Source organism: Notolepis coatsorum (assembly GCF_963971535.1).
Source record: "Notolepis coatsorum genome assembly, chromosome: 4".
Classification (NCBI taxonomy): domain Eukaryota; kingdom Metazoa; phylum Chordata; class Actinopteri; order Aulopiformes; family Paralepididae; genus Notolepis; species Notolepis coatsorum.
The window spans coordinates 148,058,458-148,084,103 of NC_140168.1; the positions used below are offsets into that span (position 1 = coordinate 148,058,458).

Here is a 25,646-nt window from a genome sequence, read left to right on the forward strand (position 1 = left end):
CGCGATGATGTCGGGGAGTTCGTGACCCTCTCTGCGCCGCCCCTATCTCCCTGTCTCCGGCTGTCCCTGAGCAACGACCGGAGTGTTAAATGTCCCTTGACTAAGACGGGGAGGACGTGACCCTCTTTGCGCCGCCCCTGTGCCTCAAATAGATTGCTATCAGCTCTATCTTTAATCTTTCAAAATGTTCAGTTGCTATCGCTATTAGCTCTATCTTAAATTTTTCAAAATGTACAGTTGCTATTGCATGCACTCATCTGTGTTCCACTACACACATGAGTGCATGCTTACCAACTGTCCGTCTGCAACACTACTATCACCAACATCTAAGAAGGGAGATCCCCCCTTGAATGGCCCTTCTAAGGTTTCTCTCCTCCACACTGCCTGTGGAGCTTTTTTTCCCTATTGTTAGGTTTTAGTGAGTTTTTCCTTACCTTCGCGTGGGGTATGTCTGGGAGTGCTTGCATTCTTTCATTTATTTGCATCCATCTAAAAATGTTTGCACCTTATGGTGTTCTTGTTCTGTTCTTGACTTATTGTTATGTTTTCTTCTTGATTTGTTTAAAGAAGATCTGTACGGCCCATGGGGACATTAACGTGTGTTGTTGGGCCCTATAAATAAATTTGATTTGATTTGATTTGTTTGAAGGCCCAGTAGAGACGAGTATCCCACTCGTCCAGGTAACACTGGAGGGGGGTGAAATGTCTCCTTGGGGCGCCTTGTTCGAGGATGTCGGGGAAAACCCTCGGCCTCATCGGCAGGATGCCCTACTATCAGCCACATCAGACTGTGGCTCCTTGACCAGTCGAAGTCTGCTGCATGTGAGGGATGCGGGTTCGGTGGAGGAAAGTCTGCAGGGGGAACTGCAAGCTTTGTTCCCCGAGCTTATGGCGGTGGCGGCCGCTGCAAACGGCGTGCCGCTGCCGCAGCCACTGCCTGCTCCTGTCTCTGATGATCTAATAGGTCATCTCTGGCAACGTCGCCCGGTGAGAGGGGTGGACGTTGTCTACCCATTTTTCCCCTCAATGGGGGCCTATGTTCGTCGGGGCCAGGTTACGCGGGTTACGCGGGTGGTGGGTACCGGTTACGCGGGTGGTGGGTTTGGTCGACGGTATGAGAGAGGGTGTGCCACGGCTTGATAGGCCGATGGCCGCTCTCCTCTGTCCGGAAGTGGTGTGGGAGCCGTTATGCAAGCCAGTTCTTCAAGGAAAATCGGCTAGGCGGTTGGCTTATTGGAGCGACCAGTCGTTCATCCGGGGCTTCTCGGGGTGGCAAAGCCCGAGCGGCTCGAGGCAGCAGACGCCGCTAGACCCAGTGACTTTTTTCCCCTGCGGTCCCCTCTGTTTACCCCTCCCCGGCCTCTCATATTATTTGTTTGCTCATAAATAAAAAGTCCCCCCTAAAGGGGGACTGTATTTTTTGTTAAACAAACTGTGTTTCTTCACCAAAACATATGATGAGGTTGCAAAGTGTGAATCTGCACTAGTATACATTGATAGAAGGGTAACGTTCGTGTTATGAGCTTAAGCAAGGTCTGCAGCATACACTCGTTTATAGAAAGGTTTTTATCTCGGCCTGACACTCCACATGCAGGTAGAAGCTGGTTGTATGGTCTGTTGCTTACACAAGAAGTAATGTTGAGCTACAACACTGTTGTGTTAGTTGCAGTAATGCCAGTGTTTTTCTATGTACAACATGGAATGCGGGTGTAGGATTCACACACACACACGACTTGGTTTTGTTGTAAACCCTGTTCACAGTTCTGTGGGTAGCGTGCATTGTATTAGCTTGCGCTATTCATTAGCATTCTACCAAAGGTTTCACATGCTACAGTTGTTATTGTGTGTAGGGGGAAGGGTTTTGTGAGGGGGTGTCGAATAAACCCCTCCTTCCCACTTGATTGGTCAGGGGGGTTTTCTCATCTCCTGTTAGGCCAGTCAGGGCCAAGCCGTTAGGCGCCTTGGCAGGGAGGGGGGGGGGGGGGGGTTGTCCTGACTCTGCTCCTATTAAAAACAGGAGTTGAGTGTTGGGTTTCCCCCCGTCATGGCATACGACACTACGTACGTTGCTATGACGATGGCTTCCGTGAGTTAGATCTTTACGTACGATCTGTTGTGTCAAAGTGTCGGGTTAGAGCGTAGGACTTACGGGTCCGCTACGCTCGATTTTATGTGTAACTTGAGTCAGTTGGTCACGTGACTCGTAGTTGCCATGGCTTTTTCATTCTACGACTCACATGGGAAGGCTCTCCGGGGAATTTCGGTCTAAATCCTCTGTGAAAGGGGTGACTGGATGTAAAAATGTAAACAGTTTTACCCTCGGCTGTGTAGAATGGGATTCATGTCTGTTGGTGCTTCCTTCTTTTTTATTAAAAAGAGTTGGAGTTTAGGAAGCGCCGCACCCCTCTTGTCGTTTCCCCTGGGCGCCTTGGGGATTCACTGAAAGGTCTAACTAGCCTGTTCATTGATGTGGTTGTGTCCCGACGCACGCTTAAGTGCTAGCTCGGGGTGTTCTGTTAAAGATCATGCGGGTAGCTAGTATGCCTTGGTTGCTTGTGGTTGAAACAGCGTTTTTATAAAGCAACTGGGATGGAGGTTTTTTCCTCTTCCGACAACCTGTTATTGGTTATCGACGGATTCTCGTTCATATCTGGGGGATGATGACGGAATGGATCTGAACATATGTAGAGGGGTCTCACACCCTTGGGGTGGGCCACCGAGCGCGGTTCGCACCGACCGTCTGGGTGGCGCCTTCTTTTCATGTTTTAAGATCAACACGCATATCTGCCCCTTCTCCTGGAGTAGGCATGTCGGCGTGGTTAGGGCACGGGACTGGTTCTGGTCATGCTGGTCCAGATCAGTTAACCCGTTGTCCGCCGGGGATGCAGATCTGCTGTTCTGGTACCCTGAGGGACTTGGGCTTTTTTCGGGGGGAAAAATGCTGGGTCGGCCTGGGGTGTCACAAGATTAGGCGTTATAGAGACCCTTGTTGGGTACTCTTTTGTACCTGGCACTGTTATGGGGGCTGGTTCTCTTTTTTCTTCGCTCCTCTCTCACACATGGCGGAGGGAGGGCTGTCGGGGTGGTCTTCGGGACCTCCTCTAGTAACCCTGTGTGCGTCCCAGGCCGCCGGGTCCGGTCTGAAGTAAAGTTCGTTGATACCGTAGACTTGGAATAACCCTTTTTGTTTTGAGGGGTTATAGGAACAACCACCGCATAGGTTAACGACAAGGTGGTTGGTTCCCTGGTGTGTTGGAGCAGAGTCAACTCCCGGGTTACCCGGTTGAGTGTGCCCCTGCACGTTCATGACGTCTGCCAATCATGTCAGCCTTCTCTGCCTCAACCCCTCTGGGTGGGTTTTTTTTAATGGAGGCTTTGTCATGGTGATCAACAACGCCAGCATACGCCCCTTCCGCCGGGGCGGCTGTTTTCAGTTGACTCCTTTGGCGCCTGTCTCGTCCGCAGTGCTCCAGGCTCAGGTTACAGCCTGTTGCCTGGTTTCCCCGGTGCGCTGCCTGCTTCCGTTGGGTGACCTTTTTGTGTGCTTACGGCCATGCTGACTGCCTGTTCTGCAGGGTCAGTGTGCCAGGCGGTGTGCTATTGGGGGGAAAGGGCCCGCTCTTGGAGGGGCCTTATCCGAATACGCTGGCGATGTGGGGGGTGGTGTCACTAAGTGGCCACCTGGTGGGGTCTTGATGCCTAGCGTCATTGACCTCTCCGGGCCCCCGTTTTCCAGGGGATCCAGTCCCTTCAGTGGGTCTGGGTCTTCCTTCGCGCTCCGCTGCTACGGCCTTGCCACGGGGTTGGGTTTCCTCTTGACCCCGTGATTTCTGGGGGCGGTAACGAGGTTGTTCCTTCCGTTCGTTCCCGGGTGGCATGCGGGTTGTGCGTGTGTGTAGTCGTGGGGTCAAGCCACGGTCTGCTCACCCTGTGCGTTGAGTTGCTTGAGTGCCTCTTCGCACGGTCGGGTCCGCCGCCCTCCCGTGACCCTCCAATAGGGGGGTATCCTCCATTAGGGAGGGTCGGGGGGGCTCGGTCCTCCCCGATCTGATGGTTGTGGGGGGCCTCAGCGGGGTACATTTGTCAGGCTATGGCTCTCGCTCAGCCTCCCTTGTGCAGTAGTGACGCTGAGCGAGAACCATACGAAACAGAACGATAGGTTTTTTTTTATCACATTTTTTTATTATTACTTACATGAAACAAGACAACACATTAATCACAATCACAATACACAGAACTTCACAGGAAAATAACAAAAACAATAATAATACAGAATATAACAATTTATAAATTATAACGACAAAAAGAAAAGAAAACAGAGTTCAACCTTTTTAAATTTAAATTCAAAATTCCAGGGGTACTATCTAATAGATGACCAAATAGTGAAGAACTAGCTAAACAGCTGCCCCCCAATAAAATCCCTAGTTAAATTCAAGACATCACAAAAGACAAGACAGACAAGACATTTCCTCCTCCCCCTCCCACGAGACCGCCGGACTCCCCCGAACAAGCACCCCAACCCCGCTCAGCCGCACACGGCGGTCCTGACCTTCTCAGCTGCTGCGAACCATAGGTCAATCCCAGCCTGCCCCACCCCAATCACCCGCGCCGTGGATATCTCAAGATAAATCACATCCAACAGTGTTAGGGACCAGTTAATCACTGTGAGCTTCTCAGGCTCCTTCCATCTCATTGCTATTAGCTTCTTCGCTGCTGTGACGCCCGCTAGGACAACCCTTTTCAGTTGTACGGACGCGGGTAGTGTTGTTATATCGTTCAGGAGTAGCGTAACAGCTGTAATTGGGATAGTTAAGCCACACAGATCTGAAAGTTTGTCCGCTATTGACCTCCAGAAGCGGGCCACTGGTGGGCAATCCCAATACATATGCATATAAGTGCCAGTGGCCTTTTGAGAGCACAAAGTGCACCGAGAGTCGGTTATCAGTCCCATAGCAAATAGCTTCCTAGGTGTAAGATAGGTCCTATGAATATAATTAAAATTATATGCCATGGGCATTTAACCCCACACGACTTCTGTACATTACGCCACGTCTGGATCACGTGATTTATGATCGGTCCATACCTCAGTCGGCATTTCGAAATAGGGACAGTGGAGTACACCACATCCTGCAATCTTAGCGGTGAGACCGCCGCCGCTTCTAAGGAGCGCCAAGATACAGCATCCACAGGGTCTAGCCAGCACATCAGAGGTCTCAGTGAAAAGGACCAGAAATAAAGCTTAAAATCAGGGATTGCGAGGCCCCCCATCTTGTTTCCTACGTTGAATAGTAGCTCTTTTCATTCTCGGGCGTTTGTTATTCCAGATAAACTTAGATACCATCGATTGTACCTTGCGCCAGTGGTCTATTGGAGGGGGCAGGGGGAGCATTGAGCTAACAAAATGTATCCTAGGCAGGACATTCATTTTGATTATGGAAGCTCGGGCTTGTAAGGAGTTAGGAAGGGACGACCATCTGTCTAGATCCAGGCGTATTTTATCATAAGTACCCGTGAAGTTGTACTTAGTAATTTGACTCAGCGTGGGGAATATCTCTATACCTAAGTATTTAAAATGTTCCACTATGGGGATATCAGCTGGTAGTCGCACCGCCTTGGCCAGCTCATTAAGATGTAGGCAGGCTGATTTGTTCCAGTTAATCTTAAAGCCTGACAATTTACCAAAGTCGTCGATTATTCCCAATAATTTTGTGGCCGACCGGGAAGGGTCATCCATAAAAATCAGTAGGTCATCCGCATAGAGAGCAATTTTGTGTGGTGTATTATTGATCATTATGGGGACGATGTCCTCCGATTGCCTAATAAATTGGGCCAATGGTTCGAGGGAAAGCGCGAATAGTCCTGGGCTCAGAGGACAATCCTGTCTAGAAGATCTGGACTGGGAAAAGTGTGGAACAGTTTTTGCCTGTCAGTATCATTGCCGACGGCGAGGCATACAGGACTTTAATCATATGAATAAAATTCTTTCCAAGACCCATGACCTCGAGTACCTTCCACAGGTATGCCCATTCTAGTCTGTCAAACGCCTTCATGGCATCCAAAGACAGAACTGTGGACGGAGCTGTTATCGACTACATGCAACAGCCTCCTAAGATTATCTGCAGCCAGGCGCCCCGGGATAAAACCAGTTTGATCGCAGTGTACCAATACAGTCATAAATCTCTGCAGGCGGCGGGCCAGCACCTTGGCAAACACTTTTAAATCGGCCCCGAGAAGACTCAAGGGCCTCTATAGCTACCACAATCATTGGGATCTTTGTCCTTCTTGAGAAGTAAAGAAATCAACGCCATGTTGACATCTCTTGAGAACTCCCCTTGTTCGATAGCGTAATTGATCATATCGAGCATCAATGGACCCAGTTGGTCCCAGAAAGCTAAATAACTAATCGTCTCCCTTAGTTCCATAAGAGTGATCGGTTTCCCCAGTTCCTTAGCCTCTTCCTCAGAAATGTGGGGTATCTCAAGCCCGCCAATGAACGATTCAAATTTAGAGTCGTCGAGATTAACCTCTGAGCTATATAACTGTGAGTAAAACTCTTTAAAAGTGTCGTTGATCTTTTTCGAATCACTAGTGACTCTACCCTGTCGCGTCTTGATCGAGGGGATATCCGAGAAATTATCATTCGAGCGTATTTTCATTGCCAATAGATGGCTAGGCCTGGAGCCGTGAAAGTAGTAATTTTGCCTTGTCCTATGTATCAAGAACTCAGACTGTTGTTTAAGTATGGAGTTTATTTCTTTCTTGACTATCTTACGTTGTGTGTTTAGTCGTTCACTATAGTTAGTTTGCAAAGATGCGTATAGGTCCGCATATAATGTTTCCAGTCCTTCTAGTTTTTTTGACCGGGATTTACGCAAATTGGAGTCGAAAAGTGTGACATGACCCCTGATAAATCCTTTCAATGCATTCCATAGGACCCTGGGGTCATCGACCGTGCCAACATTGATCTGCAAGAATTCAGCTAGTTTACTCCTGAACTCAGAACAGAAATCATCGTTCTTTAATAAAGTTGAGTTAAAACGCCACCTGGGAGCTCTCGTGGAGAGCCTGCCAAAGGTTGCCACAAGGAAAATCCCCTTGTGGTCCGAGAGAGCCAGGGGAACCAATGAGACGTCGAAACTATCAAACATATTAGGGGACGCGAATGCATAGTCTATTTGAGAGAAGGTTTTGTGTCTGGCCGACAGGTGAGAGTAATCCTTGAGGGTGGGATTGGATAAGCGCCATAGGTCTGCGAGCCCCGTGTCCTGGGCCCACATCCTGAGGGCCTTAGAGGACCGTTTTTGGTCGCTTGTTTCACAGGACCCGGACCTATCCATCTCCGCATCCCAGCACGCATTAAAATCACCACCCACAATGAGAGCGTATCCAGTAAGTTCCAACATATTCTTTGTGATTGTATTATAGAACGCTGAATCAAATGTGTTAGGGGCATACAATGCTATTATTGCCATCTTCCTATGAGAGAACTCAACTTTTGCTATAGTAATCCTTCCCTCCGTGTCCGACCACACATCCAGGACTTTGATATCAAGGTTACGTCTTGTAACTATGACGACTCCTTTCGTCTTATCATCGGCTGAGGATGAGGAGATAACGTGATATTGTCGATTTGCTAGCCTTGACACATCACCCACCAATAAATGCGTCTCACTAAGGAGAGCAATGTCAATATTTCTTCTTTCTTCTTCTTCTTCCAAATTAAAATATTCAATTTAGCCATGGTCGAAGTGCGTAAAGAACATACCAGTGCAGCCAGGCTGAGTACAGAGGCGCTGATCCAGGCGGGCCCAGACGGTCAATCCCAGGAGTTCAGAGGAGGAACAATTACACACATATAAGACAACAGTACATAAAACACAGAAAAATACCACCCCAGTTACAACCCCCCCTCCTTCTACTCTAAACCCTAACCCACCCGTCCTATTATTAACCCTCCTATACCCACTCTCCAATCCCCTCCCTATGCCCCATCCACTAAGGATGGTCATCTTCCTATCATTTCCCACTGGAGTCATGGATCCAATAAGACGGTCTCCACTCCGACCCCCCTCTAGATAAACCCCTGATTAAACCCCCACTAGTCCAATAAACACAAATAAAATAAAAATTAAATTCAATAAAGATATCGGTCGAAAACCACCGTGAGCCTTGGCCCTAACATGAGACAACTATAATGGAAAAAATTGCCATTATTATATAATAACTCAACATCAACCATGTAACCATCTACTTCCGAGTCTGCGTATTAATGTCGCAATGTTATAGCATAAATGGATAAAGGAAAATTCAAAACAAAATTAAATTAAAGCATACCAGCAGATAGTCTAAGGCAGGATCGGATCACAGTTAAATTGCGCAAACAGATGTCATTTAAACAGCGACAATAAGAAGAAAAGGAAAAAAGGGTTATGGTCAAAGTGCACGCATGTAACAGCCCCTCTGGTCAGGCCCAATGGCTGGAATGACATAACCTATGTAAGAATAGAATTAAACACCTTCATTAACCCGGGGATAGTAATAAGCTATACCTGACACAACCTGCTATCATATATTGCATAATATATTCAACCGACCCTCTACTACTGGAGCCCAAAGCTCAAAACAGCCTGGATATAAAAATAAAAGCATACAAGAAGTTAGTTAGTTAAGATCCAATGACAATAACGCTAAGCCCAGAGTGATATAGGTTATCCTGCGCCAAGTCAGAATAAAATAAATGATTATTCGTGAAACTCGCAGGATGAAAGGCAATCTGAAATACAAGGATATACCAATACACTGCTTTGAAGATTATTGTTGTGAGGTAGTGGACCTGCGTGCCAAGTTCAAGACGGTGATGTCTCAACTCTATCTGGAGAAATACAGACCCCTATTAATATACCCTGCAATACTTCGCATCGTCGATAAACAAGGAGCAAGGGTTCTCCTCAACTCGCCTGAAGATGCAGCCAAATACATGTCTGCACAACACGCAGGATAGTGTATAAATGGCCTTTTAATCTCTGTTATGCATGGACACCATATAGTATAAACTTTAATGAACCGATGATTTGGGACAGAGAGACCTACGAGCTCAGAGTTATTGAATGCTTTCCCCGTCGGGATTCTATTATTGCGGACATATTGGATTCAAAATTGGAACACTCCAGAACATACTGGAACATTCGAACACTGTAAAAACGACATATTGGAATAATCTAGAACAGGGGTGTCAAACTCATTTTCACAGAGGGCCACATCAGCATTATGGTTGCCCTCAAAGGGCCAAAGACCGTATAAATGTTAATGTAATGTAAAATAAATGTAGCTACACATTTACAATGGTGTTTCTGTATTTATTACTTATTCAAGTTATACATATTGCATATTCATTTGCATAAATGTAAAAATATATGTTAGCTTATGTTATTTTAACAAATAATTTTAGTTTATCAGAACCCCATATTACTCCACCAATCAATGATCAAACCATTCAAGTAAATAACAAAGAAGAATATCATCAAATACAAGCTATGACATTAAGTTTGTTCAAAACCTTTTTGTCACAGTCAAGAGGGGCAGAACTAACAACTGTGAGCTGCAAAGCACACATGGGACAGATGTAGCAGATGTTACAAAAACAAATGGCTGCACACAACCTTGCAGAGGCCATACATCCAACTAATGGAAGATAGTTTAATTAACTTTAATTAACAGATTGCAGAATGGGTACAGTACAGTACAGCTCAATACACACAATTGTTAAGGGGATGCAGACCAGAGAAAGACTTTCGACTTGTTTACATCAGGGTCCCCCATTTTCAATTCGTAATGAAATTGCTATTATGTGTCTGCATGAACACACAACTGTAACTGTACTCAAAAATAACGAAATAAGGGTTGTCTCAGTTCACAACTATATTGGTCAAGTTTTGGGTGGGACTTGTTTGCGTCCCTACAGCTTCTTATTCAATTGAGCGAGATGCTCGGTTATGTCACACAGCCAGTTTGCATCTGACAGTTCAGACAATATTTCTTCAACCCTTTGTTACCTATTCCGCATGGATCTTTTTTGTATTTTGGGCTGTAAAATTGTCAAAGAATGTCTGAGGAGTAAGTGCTTTTGGCTTTTTTCCTTTGTTACCTCAGATGTTCAACATACATGTATGTGTAAGAATGTGTAATAACTAAGGCTGTCAAAGTTAAAGCTTTATTAACGCATTAACCCACAATTATTTTAACACTGCTATTTTTTAACCCAATATTAATAAAAAAAAAAAAAAAAATTTTTTTTTTTTTTTTTTTACCCTGAGCTCTTGGGGGGCCACATCAAATGACGTGGCGGGCCGGATTTGGCCCGCGGGCCGTGAGTTTGACACCTATGATCTAGAACATCTAAGCATTCTTTGATATAGGGAACATTCTGGAATAACAGCAATACGTGGCCAGACATTCTACCAGAAGCCCTTCGGGGGAATAATCAACAGCATCCAGCTGCAGAACCACAGAACAATCATAGCAGCGGCCGGCTGGAATAACATTCTACACAACGGATCATCGACCACCCCTGGTCAGGGGAAATGATGCATATACGTATTTAAAAACTGCTTTTTATTAATTGGAAATATTTCCACTACTTCTCCAATTTATACTTTAGATGTTTAAGCATAGCAAAGCTCTTTTAAGATATAATTTAATGTTCTCTTTCTTTTACTTGTTTTTTTTCATCCGTTTTCTCTGATTTATTGAGGCTCTCTCTTCAGTTCAATACCTCCATATTATTCATGGTTTACTATAAATTACACAAGTTCATATAAAATGTAAGTGATTAGGGCATGATAATTGAAGCTTATTTTTGGTCTTTATTTTCAGTTTTATCTTATTTAAAATTTTATTTAACGGGAAAGTGGCCAAGCCATAGTCGACATTCTACTTATGGTAGAATTTAGAGTGTTAGATCCTATGGTATACATAGGAATGTTAAGGATAATTGGATCATTCTGGGATATCCGGTGGTGCAAGGGAGGGAGTCATACGCAAAGGTTGTGTTCATGGAACACAATCCTGTACGACTCTCGGTGGGAGGGAAGGGAAGGGGATTTTTATTTGTATATATGTATGTTTTTAAGCTCGGCTCTCAACGGGACCTCACTAGTGGGATGTATATCTATTATTGCCTCGCACTCCAGAAGCATTACCAAAAATTACACTACAACATGTATAGATTATGGCTAGTTTGAATATAATGATATGGAACACCGGGGGAATAAATAACCAACTCAAACGCAAAAGCGTGCTCACACTGATGAAAAAAGAACACGTGGACATTGCTCTGCTAAGCGAAACGCACATTCTAGAGAAAGACATAGATAAATTAGCGGACAACACATATCATAATATTAGTCACTCTTCTATTGGTACGAGAACTCGGGGTGTAGCCATAGTCGTTAAACATAAGTTGAATATTGTATTAAAGGGAGTATGGTCTGATGTAGAAGGTCGGATAACTATAGCTAAGATTGTACATAAGAACAGGAAAATAGCATTGGTAGCGGTATACGCCCCAAATTTGTACGAAGAGGATTTCTTCACTACACTAACCAATGCAATGTTAGACATTCCCGATTACTCATTTATAATAGGTGCAGATTTTAATGCCATCTGGAACCCAAGGATGGACAAATCTTACCTCGCCTTTTCCAGCGAACAAAAGAATTCATCTAAGGCATTAAAGGATTGGTCGAAGATTACAGGTGTAAATGACTTATGGCGATTACTTAATCCCACAACCCGAAAGTACTCTTGTCGATCTGCGAGACATAATACATTATCCAGAATAGATTATGTCTTTGCATCACAGAGACTATTTGATAATTATGAAGTGGAAATGATACCCAACGGACTATCAGATCACTGTTATTTACTCCTTAAAGGAACATTTGGTATACTATCCTCCCGAGCCCCAAGATGGCGATTTAACTCGATGCTGCTTAATAACAAGGAATTCATTACACAACTCAAAGAAGCTCTTATAGTATTCCAACGGGAGAATGCAAACTCGGTGCAACACCCCAGAATATTATGGATGTCGGTAAAGGGAATGATCAAAGATTTCACGGATAGCTTTTCCTCCAAAATGCGCAAGAATCAATGCACAAAACTGGCTGAGCTGGAAACGATTTACTCAACGTTATTTAATTCTCTAAAATACAACAACTCAACTCGACTAGAGAATCAAGTTAACGTACTAAAAATAGAGATCAATGCCATATACAGACAACAATCGGAAATACAAATACGCAGCACAAGACAACAGCAGTACTCCCAAGGTTCTAAACCTAGTCACCTATTAGCCATGCGATTAAGAATTAATGCAAAATTTGCAGATATAACTACCATTAGAGCACAACAAGTACTTGAAACAGACCCTGTAAAAATAAACGATACATTCAGAGAATTCTACTCCGACTTATATAAATCAGAAACGACCTTCGATCAAAACAAAATGGACACATATCTTAATCAAATTATTCTCCCTAAACTTTCAGAGGATGACGCTAAACAGTTAGAAACACCGATCACACTAGAGGAACTCAAGAAGGCCATAACCGCAATGCAAAGTGGTAAGGCTCCTGGAAGAGACGGTATCCCATCAGAAATGTACCTTTCTGGCGGTTAGGTGGCCGAGCGGAGATTGCGTTCGTCACCAGCCCCGGAGCTGAGCTGGATTTGCCTGTTCGAATCCAGCTCACAGCTCCGGGGTTGTCACCAGCTTGGCTGGCCGTCTGCACTGATACAATTGGCTGTATCAGAGGGTGGGAGAAGCTGGCGGGGTGGGTCCGGGTCGTTGTAAACAGCGACTCCTACAGTTCGGTCGGGGCGCCTGCTAAGCGCGGATTGGACGTGAGGGGGATAGTGTGGTCCTCCCACACGCTACGCCCTCTCAATGAGAATCCGCGCTGCCAGGTGAAAAGAAGCGGTGATTGGCTGGACGTGTGTCGGAGGAAGCACGTGGTAGCCTCCACTCTCCCAGATGATCTGACTGTGGGGGGTAAGTGCGCAGCGACCAGGAAGGGACTGGGAATTGGCATACGACTAACATTGGGATGGGAGAAAATCGGAGGAAAAATGGAGGGGGAAAAAGACCAATAAAAAATGTACCTTTCTTGTTGGGACATAATTGGACCCTTATTACTAAATATGATCTTATACTCAGTCAAGGAGGGGAACTTCCATAAGAATGACAATATTGCACTCATAACAGTCCTCCTTAAAAAAGACAAAGACCCCAACAAGTGCGGTAGTTATAGACCTTTAAGCCTCCTCGGAACCGATATCAAACTGTACTCTAAGGTATTAGCCATCAGATTACAAAAGCATATGACGTCTTTAGTTCACCCGGACCAAACTGGCTTCATAAGAGGCCGCCTGATCACTGATAACATAAGACGAATACTGCACGTACTAGATGCCGACAAGGATGACACCATACCTAAGGCGATGCTGTACCTGGATGCTATGAAAGCCTTTGACAGGCTGGAATGGTCGTATCTATGGGCAGTACTAGAAAGGATGGGGTTAGGAAAAGGATTCATTGATATGATTAAAGTATTATACAAAGACCCATCGGCCATGATTACAACAGGCACAATCATCTCCAAAATCGTTCCGGTATCACGCTCTGCCAGACAGGGTTGCCCTCTTAGTCCCGGACTATTCAATCTATCATTAGAGCCTTTAGCACAATATATAAGACAATCCCAATCCATAGAACCAATCGTAATCAAGGGCACACAACAAAAAAATTGTTTATATGCGGACGACGTAATATTGTTCATGCAAAACCCCAACACCACATTGCCTCATCTGCTCAAGTTGATTGAGAACTTTGGTGATTTATCGGGATTTAAGATAAATTGGCCGAAGTCGGCTTTCCTTCCACTTAACCCCCTGAAGTCTAAAGTTTCTAGCTCCACCTTCTCAGAATATTCTCTTTTTTTTTGTTACATAATGTAAAATTACAGATTCATACCTTCAAAATAAGCCAACAATTGTCAAATTTGAGACGATAGTTTTCAATCAATGTCCTATCAAACATTCTGGTAAAATCCTAACAACTTTTCAGTATAGGACTTGAACTAGATCCAAGTTCATTCAGCTATCTGATGAGAGAACTACACTCCCAGAATTCAATGTGATCATTGTCACTAGAACCATTTCACACCTGGAGCAAAGGCCCAGTCATTCCTTTGTTATTCCAGTGAATGGACCCAGCAGGAGGCCTAGCCTAGCGACAAGCGGCCACTACATAGTTGGGTATTGAAAAAATGCTCATATACACATAGTGTTGTGAAGGATCAGATTAAACCGAATATATATATTTATTTATATATATATATTTAAATAGTATTTGTATATCGTTTGATATCCCCTGTATATTCCTTGTACAATATGCACTGAATATCCCTTTAGTCTACTAAACAGCCCATAATAGTTTCATTCTACCATTGGACGAGAACCTGGCGCCAGCAGCCATACCCCTAGGTTCAAGTTCAATCGTGCCGCCCAACATGTCGTGGCAAGCCCGGTTCCGCGTAGGAATACGTCTGGCGAAATACGAATGGTACTATTTGTTCACAGCGCATATATATATGGCGCAAGTAAAGTAGAACTTTCTTTTAGTCCATTAGTTCTTTACCCTCCAACCGAGTAACAGACGCGAAGCCTCACCCACGACGCACGTGTGGTGCAGTAAGGCCTACTTGGCCTCAGAATAGGCATTGAGATATCGTGTGGATTAATAGTTGAATTGTCATAGTTTGGCACTATACCGTCGAGTTGGACGTATTCCATTAAGCTAATAATAGTCTATTATGTATGGTGCATCGTTCGGTTAGAGTTATAAAGTTATCAGTACCCCCATCGTTCCTGACGTTATCTGGAGTCTTAACCAGGCTGGGCAGACCACTAGTGGTGCTTGCATCCGAGGAGCTCCGGGCCAGGGCGACTGGACCTGTACATTGGATTACTCTACCCGGACGACGGCGAGCCTTCCACGGCTTGGATTATGCTTTGGGTGCTTTGATTATTCCATGGATAACGGCCAACACTGCGGAGTGTTGGAACTACCCCCCGGAGAGGACTCCAGGTGAGACGGCGCTCTACACCAGTGAGGTCGCCTCACATCTCTCCGTTGTGGACCGGCAGCTACCGTCCACCAGAGGGTCCAGCTGTATTCGTCTGCGGACCGAGGTTCTGTGGGCACTGTGTTCAAGACTTTGAATTCTCCCAAGAAATCGTCGGCCAGATGGGATACCGCCAGCGGCTTCTCTAACCCCCCCCCTCCTACTGTCTTACAACCAGCGGGACCCCCCCCCCCCCCCCCTTAGTGTATCCAGCTATAATCATTTAAGTACCATCGCTATAGTTTCCTAGAGAACCGGGTTGTATACTTACTCCCTGCGTAACCAGAGATTGGACATTCAATGTTGATTTACCTACGAATACTCATTTGCCATACAAGTGCATTTCAAATCATAAGTGTAAACAAGTGAACGTTGTATATACCTTTTGCTATATTAAATATTCGATTTGTACATTTGTGTGGACTTCGTTTCATCAGGTGGGAAAGTGTTCATCATATCTATATCATGTACTGGATGGCCAGAAGTTAAAGTACAAGAGGTAGTGGTTTAATACCATACTTAACAATACAGTCAGGGAATTGTACCCCTCAGTTACAATTGGTCCTTCGAGCCGGAGGGTAACTAGTGTAATATTAATATAGTGTTATTAATATTAAAATGGCCTATGATGAACACTCCACGAAACGGTCCTCCTAACCTAGAACGCCCGCGGCGCAGACGACAGACACCTCAGTACTTAGAGGATTACGCTGTCAGTCAACTACCTAGCCTTCGATAAACGGTAAACGCGGTAAAAGTAGAAAGTAAAATTATGTCTGACCTTAACGACCAGGTTTCCCCGACCACAGAGGCCCTAGTAGGTCCTAATGTAACTGACCAAGCTCACGGTGGGGACCAGGAGGGAGCTGACATGCCTTTACCCCCCGCCAATACCGAAGAAGTAGTCCCCGACCAGCCCCGGGAGGAAGACAACCCTACAGAGAGAGAACTCTGCACGGAAGAAGAGGAGGAGAGCGCCGAGGAAATAGAGCTCCAGGACTCCCCAACGAGTACACCCAGGAGCGGCTCACGCAGGAGCGGCTCACCTCCACAACCGCCTTCCCCCAGCGAAGCGGAGAGGATGCTACAACAGGCGTTCCTCGTCAGCCTGACAGCCTCTACCGAACGCGATCGACTTCAGGGTGAACGCGATCGTCTCCAAGCACAGACGCTTAGCGAGCGCGAACAACTCCAAGCGCAACAACGGAGCGAAGAAGAGCGCATACGCCTGGAGATGAGACGCCTTCAGACGGCATACACTATGGCAAGAGACCGAGCAGACACCCAGCGTGCCGCTGCCGGTGCCCAAAGAGAAGCAGATCTCACCAAGCGCGAAGTCGAGCGCGACAAGTTACAAGCGCAGCTAATGGAGCAGCTGATCCGCAAGGCAACACCCTCTCCCTCCGCCAGGGGTTCAAGGCACTCGTCGAGACAACAGTCAAGGGCAGCGTCTCCTAACCGAGCAAGCGACCCTGAACTTGACCAACAGACCAAGCCTATACCCCCCGCAGACCCCCTTCCCAGACCGGTCCAAGCGAGACCCAGCTACAAGGAAGGAGCGGCATACACTGCGGAGAAGCTAAATAAACGACTACAGGATCTGGAAGACCTGATAGAGGAAGAAGAGGGAGAGGAGGAGAACCAAGCCCGACGACAGCACAGTACTCCACCGGACCAGGAGGTCCAGTACAGCCCAGGCTATACCCCCGCGGCGCTGCGCTACAGACCCCCGACTCTATTCACGGGTGAGCATGACGCACGACCAGCCCCGAGGAACAGCACCTGGACCAGCGGGCCATGGTACCCTGTCGGTACCAGCCCACAGAGAGGCGCAAGAGGAGACTCGCCTAGGAGGCCTCTCCCCCAACGCTCGCCGATGTATCAGCCATCCACGGCGTCATACATTGCCACACCGCCCACCAGACGGAGTGTGTACAGAACACTCGCCAGACAATATGACCCGTTGGGATGTATTCTACCTTACACCACCAGGGCAAAGATGATTGTACGAGCACTATGGGACAAGGACCAGGGCTGGGACGACCCCATACCCGCACACCTTGCCTCAACATGGAGAGAGTGGGAGACGGAACTCCGCTCACTCCCAGGCGTCAATATACGCCGCAGCTACTTCCCATCCACAGTGAGGCCAGAGACATGCAAGATTGATCTACACGTCTTCAGCGACGCCTCCGAAGTAGCCTATGGATCGGTGGCCTACTTGCGTGCCCAAGAGAAGGGAGGAAAGATACGCACTGCTTTCATCCTGGCTCGCTCAAGAATAGCCCCACGAAAGCAACAATCTATCCCGCGTCTAGAGCTCTGCGCAGCCCTAGCAGGAGCGCATCTAGCCACGTTAATCCAACGTGAACTCACCATTCCGGTGCACAGAACAATCTTGTGGTCAGATTCCACGACAGTACTCACATGGATCAAGTCTGATTCATGCAGATACAAAGTCTTCGTGGGAGTCAGAGTCACCGAGATTCAAGAGTTAACAGAAGCAGCGAGCTGGCGGTATGTGGACACCAAACACAACCCAGCTGACGTCATCACCCGGGGAATGTCTCTGGATGACCTCACCCGTCGCAACATCTACAGTGACGGACCAGAATTCCTCAAGCTCCCGGAAGAAGAGTGGCCTACGCCCACCCCACGGGAAGCAAGTAACGAGGAGGCTGAGAACAAGAAACCTATGTTCTGTGGACTGAGCACAGTCGCCTCCACAGACCCCAACATAGATGACTGCATTACCCTAGAGAGTGCGCAGCAAAAGACATTCCTGTGGCACCACCCAGAGATTCAGTCCACCACTGACATGTCAGCAGCTGACTACGAAGAAGCAGAACTTCTTCTACTACAACGAGCCCAGAGAGACTCGTTCCCCGATGAGCTAGACTGTCTACAGGGAGGAAAGCCCGTCCCATCAGACAGCAGACTGCTCCACCTGGCACCCGAGAGTGACGCCCATAATCTCATCAGAGTGGGTGGTCGCCTGCGGAGAGCCCCCGATCTACCGGATGACATTAAGTACCCGATAGTCTTGAACAGCCGACACAAGGTCACAGAGCTGATCATAAAGAAATACGACGAGGATGTACACCACGCAGGAGCAGAGAGAGTCTTCGCGGAGATCAGACGTCGCTATTGGATACTTCAAGGAAGAGAAGCGGTGCGACGCTTCCAGCGAACCTGTCTAGACTGCCGAAAGTGGCGCGCGCAGCCCAGCATACCACGGATGGCTGACCTACCCCCCTGTCGCCTCCGACTCGGCGACAAGCCATTCCACTCCACAGGCATGGACTGTTTTGGCCCGTTGTATATAAAGAGAGGAAGAGGAACCGAGAAGCGGTGGGGTATTGTATTCAAATGCATGACCACCAGCGCGATACATATCGAGCTCCTTCCGACCATGAGCACAGACTCATTCCTTGTGGCCTTCCGAAGATTCACATCACGGAAAGGAAAACCGTCTACATTGTTGTCTGATCACGGGACAAACTTCAAAGGCGGAGAAAGAGAGCTGAGAGAGAGCTTCCAAGCTATGGGCCCAGAACTTAAGACCCACCTCGCTCCATCCCAGATTGACTTCCAGTTTAATCCCCCGAACGCACCCCACTTCGGTGGAACCTGGGAACGAGAAGTACGTTCTATAAAGACAGCCCTGTACGCCGTGCTTGGGGCCCAGACTGTGGCGGAAGAAGTCCTAATGACAGTCCTCACGGAGATCGAGGGAGTATTGAACTCAAAGCCCCTCGGTTACGTCTCCAGTGATGTAGCAGATGTCGACCCAGTCACCCCCAACACACTCTTAATGGGGCGGCTGGACCCCGCGCTACCCCAGACAATGTACAGGCCTGAAGAAGCGAACGGCCGAAGAATGTGGAGGTACAGTCAAGTACTAGCTGACAAGTTTTGGAGCAGCTTCCTACTCCACTACCTACCGTCTCTACAGACCCGCCAGAAGTGGGTAAAAGAGAGAGACAATTTGACAGAAGGAACAGTCGTCATGATTATCGACCAGTCACTACCCAGAGCTATGTGGCCGGCTGGCCGCGTAAGCAAAGTGATCACCGGTGCCGATGGCAAGGTCCGAGCAGCTGAAGTACTCGTCCAAGGGCGCACTTACACACGACCCGTGGCGAGGCTAATAGAACTGCCCCGACTCCCAGATACTATCGATGATGACCATGACCCCATGACTTTGTGAGTTGACTGACCCTTACAGCGGACCTTGAGTGGTAGACAGTGCGGTTAATCTGTCTCTGCTTAGCTAATTAGGTGGGACTAATTAGGGGGCGGCTGTTGTGAAGGATCAGATTAAACCGAATATATATATTTATTTATATATATTTAAATAGTATTTGTATATCGTTTGATATCCCCTGTATATTCCTTGTACAATATGCACTGAATATCCCTTTAGTCTACTAAACAGCCCATAATAGTTTCATTCTACCATTGGACGAGAACCTGGCGCCAGCAGCCATACCCCTAGGTTCAAGTTCAATCGTGCCGCCCAACATGTCGTGGCAAGCCCGGTTCCGCGTAGGAATACGTCTGGCGAAATACGAATGGTACTATTTGTTCACAGCGCATATATATATGGCGCAAGTAAAGTAGAACTTTCTTTTAGTCCATTAGTTCTTTACCCTCCAACCGAGTAACAGACGCGAAGCCTCACCCACGACGCACGTGTGGTGCAGTAAGGCCTACTTGGCCTCAGAATAGGCATTGAGATATCGTGTGGATTAATAGTTGAATTGTCATAGTTGGGCACTATACCGTCGAGTTGGACGTATTCCATTAAGCTAATAATAGTCTATTATGTATGGTGCATCGTTCGGTTAGAGTTATAAAGTTATCAGTACCCCCATCGTTCCTGACGTTATCTGGAGTCTTAACCAGGCTGGGCAGACCACTAGTGGTGCTTGCATCCGAGGAGCTCCGGGCCAGGGCGACTGGACCTGTACATTGGATTACTCTACCCGGACGACGGCGAGCCTTCCACGGCTTGGACTATATGAATTGAAAATGGGGGACCCTGATGGAAACAAGACAAACGTCTTTCTCAGGTCTGCATCCCCTTAACAATTGTATGTATTGAGCCGTACTGTATTGTACCCATTCTGCAATCTGTTAAATAAAGTTTTCATTCATTCATTCATTGGATTATGCTTTGGGTGCTTTGATTATTCCATGGATAACGGCCAACACTGCGGAGTGTTGGAACTACCCCCCGGAGAGGACTCCAGGTGAGACTGCGCTCTACACCAGTGAGGTCGCCTCACGTCTCTCCGTTGTGGACCGGCAGCTACCGTCCACCAGAGGGTCCAGCTGTATTCGTCTGCGGACCGAGGTTCTGTGGGCACTGTGTTCAAGACTTTGAATTCTCCCAAGAAATCGTCGGCCAGATGGGATACCGCCAGCGGCTTCTCTAACCCCCCCCCTCCTACTGTCTTACAACCAGCGGGACCCCCCCCCCCCCCCTTAGTGTATCCAGCTATAATCATTTAAGTACCATCGCTATAGTTTCCTAGAGAACCGGGTTGTATACTTACTCCCTGCGTAACCAGAGATTGGACATTCAATGTTGATTTACCTACGAATACTCATTTGCCATACAAGTGCATTTCAAATCATAAGTGTAAACAAGTGAACGTTGTATATACCTTTTGCTATATTAAATATTCGATTTGTACATTTGTGTGGACTTCGTTTCATCAGGTGGGAAAGTGTTCATCATATCTATATCATGTACTGGATGGCCAGAAGTTAAAGTACAAGAGGTAGTGGTTTAATACCATACTTAACAATACAGTCAGGGAATTGTACCCCTCAGTTACACATAGAGAATAATAATCAACAAGAAACATCAACTGTATCAATTGTATTGTACAATGAACAACCCTATATATCGCTTTTGGATTACAATAGTAATACAAGGTAATGTACTGATTTCTTTTGATTTCTCTGTTTGAGAGAGAGAGAGAGAGTGTGTGTGTGTGTGTGTGTGCAGGGGAGTAGCTGGGGGGGGGGGTTAGGATGATTCCAAGGGCCCAGCAAATGCCCCAAATTTTTTTATAGATTGGGGGCCCCAAATTTTTTTAATAGATTGGGGGCCCACAAATTGATTCTTTTCATGGGGCCCAGAATCTCCAGCTACGCCCCTGTGAGCGCACCTTTCTCTAGAGAGCTGTCATCACCGTGATGCGCGCTTGAATGAACTGCGAGATAACTCATAACTCGTACACACACGCACTCTGTCTCTGCCAGTTATGTTGATGAAAAGCATGTTAGACTACTTTTAATACATAAATTAACGTTCCGTCGGGTCCCGTGTATTCTAGAGAATGATAATAATAATAATAATAATAATAATAATAATAATAATAATAATAATAATAATAATAATAATAATAATAATGCAGGACGCGCTGAAGAAGCATACATAGAAGCAGACTCGACATTAACGTTCCGTCGGGTCCCGTGTATTCTAGAGAATGATAATAATAATAATAATAATAATGCAGGACGCGCTGAAGAAGCATACATAGAAGCAGACTCGACACAAGTTTCGTCTCGACGCTGCGTCTCAGCGCACACACACACATACACGCACACCACATTATTCTGCAAAGCAGCTCAGTGTCCCGTGGATATTATTGCAAGAGATAATTCATACATATTATGAAAAGCCGATGCCGATCTGTTGTTTAGAATTTGGATGGGGGGTAGCGAGTCTCTGATACCTCTCACCTCTGCGCGGGGGTCTAACACCTATTCACAGCGCACACGCTTCTCTTGTGTGTGCGCGCGTGCGTGTATGTGTGTTTCGTGACGCGCTGTAGTTCTCTCGCAAACGGAAATAATTACAAGCATACCATCTAGCAAGAATTAAACGTATTTACAAGTCGTATTATGTTTAGCAAGTAATGAGACATATATAGTACATCTCAAAGCACTCGAAATTGTAATTTTTCTATTTTTATCGATTTCTGAAAATATGTACGTTTAGAGCATTTAGAAGACATTCTAATTCTTTTGTTCTCCGCCCACGGGAGCAATACGCCCCGTTGACTCCTAAGGGTTAACACCCCTGCAAAAAAAGATATAACCCTCCCAGGAGAGATACCGATGGTAAAACATTTTAGATGCTTGGGAGTGGAAATATTCCCCACCATAAGACAAACGGTGAAGCACAATTACACAAAAATCCAAAACAAAATCAAAGACGACCTTGATAGATGGGCAAAACTTAAAAACACAGTACAAGCACGGATATCAATAGTTAAGATGGATGTACTACCTAGAATCAACTTCTTCAGTTCAATGCTACCGTTACCCCCTCCAGAGGGTTACTGGAAAAGATTACACTCCTCCACATACAAATGTATTTGGAATAACAAACCACCACGTATAAAAAGATCCACCGCACAGAGAAATAAAGCAGATGGTGGCATGGCATTTTCAGATTTTTTCCAATATTTTAAGGCGTACACATTAAGACCATTGACAACATGGTTTGACCCCCAAGCATTAGTATCCTGGAGAAAATTAGAAGAAAACATAGTAGCCCCACATAGACTGAAGGACATAGCATACACTAAACTACCAATCAAGCACTGTGAACGGAAATTTGGCCCCATAATTACTCATGCGATCCGGATATAGCGTGAATCACAAAAAAAAAATCCTAACCCACATAAATGGCACAATCATACTCCCTTATTCAATAACAATGCACTCTTAATTGAAAAACGACCTATAAGATTCCCTATATGGGAAGAGCAAGGCATACACTCATTAGGGGATGTTTTTAACAAACAGGGTTTTTGTAGTGATAAAGAAATACGCAAAAAATTTTATCTCACCAAGTCCACATGGCTTTTTTACATACAGTTACAGCTATGTTTGAAGTCTCACAGTGTTCCATTAGACATACCAATTGAACACCACAGATACCACAAATTCTTCTATGAAAGAGAGACATCGAGAGGTTTTGTTTCAGATTTTTATCATCAATTACTAACGTCCTCGTATGAAACCCTCCAACTAGACTCTGTCTGGAGGAGGGATATACCAGACCTGGAAAATGACTTTGATTGGCAAGGAGCCTGGGCAAATGTCCGACTTACATCAAGGAACCCGGATCATCAACAAATCAATCTTAACTATATTCACAGGACATACTTGACTCCTATAAGACTCCAAATGCTCCCAATGTACAAATGGGGACGAAGGGACATTTATGCACATGTATTGGGACTGCCCACCAGTTAAGGCATTCTGGAAAGATGTGACCCAACAATTATCAAAACTCGTATCTTGGAATATACCTGTACACCCCTCGGTATTACTATTGAATGATGTTTTTGCTAAAGAGATTGGTTTTATCGGGTATCACAGTAGCTAAAAAGCTGATCGCATCACGCTGGTTTCAACCGGAAAAAATGTGCCGGAAAGTTTGGTTTCTTACATATCTCGGTGTGATTTATCAAGAAATATCTACAGCAAGAATTCTGGGTCTCAATGAATCCAAAATGTCAATGTGGTTAGAAGTGGTGGAGAGAATAAAAGCTAGCTTATAATGGTAGTGTCTGGTTAGGTGCGAGGGATAATGGAGGTACTTCCCAAGGTGGGGTCCGGGAGGGGGGGGTTCGAGCTGGAGCATATGTGTGTAGGTTTTTAGATAACAGGTATTAGGGGTATATCTTATATAAGACAATTAACTAAAATGTGATTTCATTGGATGTGCTCTGACAATTAATGCTTGTATATCTTATCGTGTGTTGTCATGTTTGTTTATGTGTTTGTTTAAAAAATAATAAAAAAATAAAATACCAAAAAAAAGAAGTTAGTTAAGGACCCGATCACCGTTGAATTGTGCAAACCGATGTCACTCAAACAGCAACAACAACCAAAATACGTAAACATTAACGGGTCTCGAATGTCTTGGCGCGGGCGATAGACAGCCTGCTAGCTAGCCCGAGGCTAGCGCGTAAGCTAGTGATGAATCCGGCTAGCACGTTAGAATCTGTTATGTACATTGTTCAGCTAGCTCGCTAGCTTTCATAGAGGCGACACACAAGTACGACCATAAGGTCAGCATTAGCAAGTAACAGAAGTCATTGGGAAGCCCCGCTAGTTTGGATGGGCAGTGGACAGTTAGCATGTCTGGGCATGGCGACAAGCATTTGTGAGTAGTCGGCCCCATCAATGTATTCAGGCCCACATCGCCAAGTCACTCACCCGACATAGATATCAAGCTACAGTCTCGGCTATCCCCTCGAGATATTCCTTCGCTTTAGCCAACGACCAAAATGAACGCAGATCATCGTCCTTACCCAGCACAGATAATTTCGTGGGAGCGAATAGCGTAGGCCTCAGGCCTAGTTTCCATAGCCTGGACATGACCACTTTGTATTCGCCTCTCTGTGCTTGAACCTCCGGCGTAAAGTCTTCGAAAATGGCCACTTTGTGATCGCCAAGACTTAGTTTACCCCTTCTGGCACGGGCCGACCGCATGATGAGCTCCCTCTGCTGAAGCCTGTTCAGCTTGACAACGATGGGCCTCGGCTCTTTGTTCACTACAGGACTGGTCCTGCCCGCTCTGTAGGCCGACTCACATACGGGAGGGGTGGGGAGGACATCTTTCCCCAGTATTTTCTGCAGCAATTCCGGCATGGTCTCCGAGAGACGGCCTCCCTCGTTGCCCTCCGGTACACCAACAATCCTGATGTTGTAGTGTCTCTCCCGGGACTGCATTTCCACAATTAGCGACTGTAGTTTGGCAACTTCAGCCTGCCTAGCCAGCAGGGAGGTCTCCAGACCCGCTATCCTCTCGCCTTGTAGTGAGGCCTCTGTCGTTAGTGTGGCTAGTTCGTTAGCATTAGCCGAGGAGACAACGTGCAGCGACTCCATCTTGTCTCTCAACGGGTCTACCGCCAACCTAATTTCCTCTGACATCTCTCGATGAAGGTTATCAAAAAATTCCGCCTGCACTTTTCTTTGTGTTTCAGCGAAGCGTATCTCAAAGTCTGTATGGAGTTTGGTCATGACCAAGAGAACAGCTTCGCTTATCTCATTGATACCGGGCGACGACGAGGATAGACCCGTGGCAGTTTGCCGGCTGGGGTGCTCATGGATCTGGTCTCCACCACCGACATCGCAGAAAGTTGAAAAAAGTCGACGACAGTAGTTGAAACTCGACGACTCAACAAGCAGACAAATAACAAATAAAAATAAAATAAAGACTAATGGGGAGAAAAGTATATTTCGCACGATAGAAGGGAGCTCACGTGAAACACGTCTCACTCCATGATCGCCTAGCTCCGCCAACAGAACGATAGGTTATAACTATAACCAAGTTCTGTGAGTAATGGTGACGCTCAGCGTCAGACGCCGCTGCGGCCCTTGATCTCACCTTGTGGTGAAAGCTTGGGAAGGAGGCGAGTAGGT

General features: G+C 46.1%; 1 protein-coding gene across 3 annotated transcripts in view; it reads right to left on the bottom strand.

Moving 5' to 3' along the window:
• Window positions 1-25,646, bottom strand: part of LOC311227248 (homer protein homolog 3) — a 263,122-nt gene that overhangs the window by 56,682 nt on the left and 180,794 nt on the right. The window lies entirely within an intron of this gene.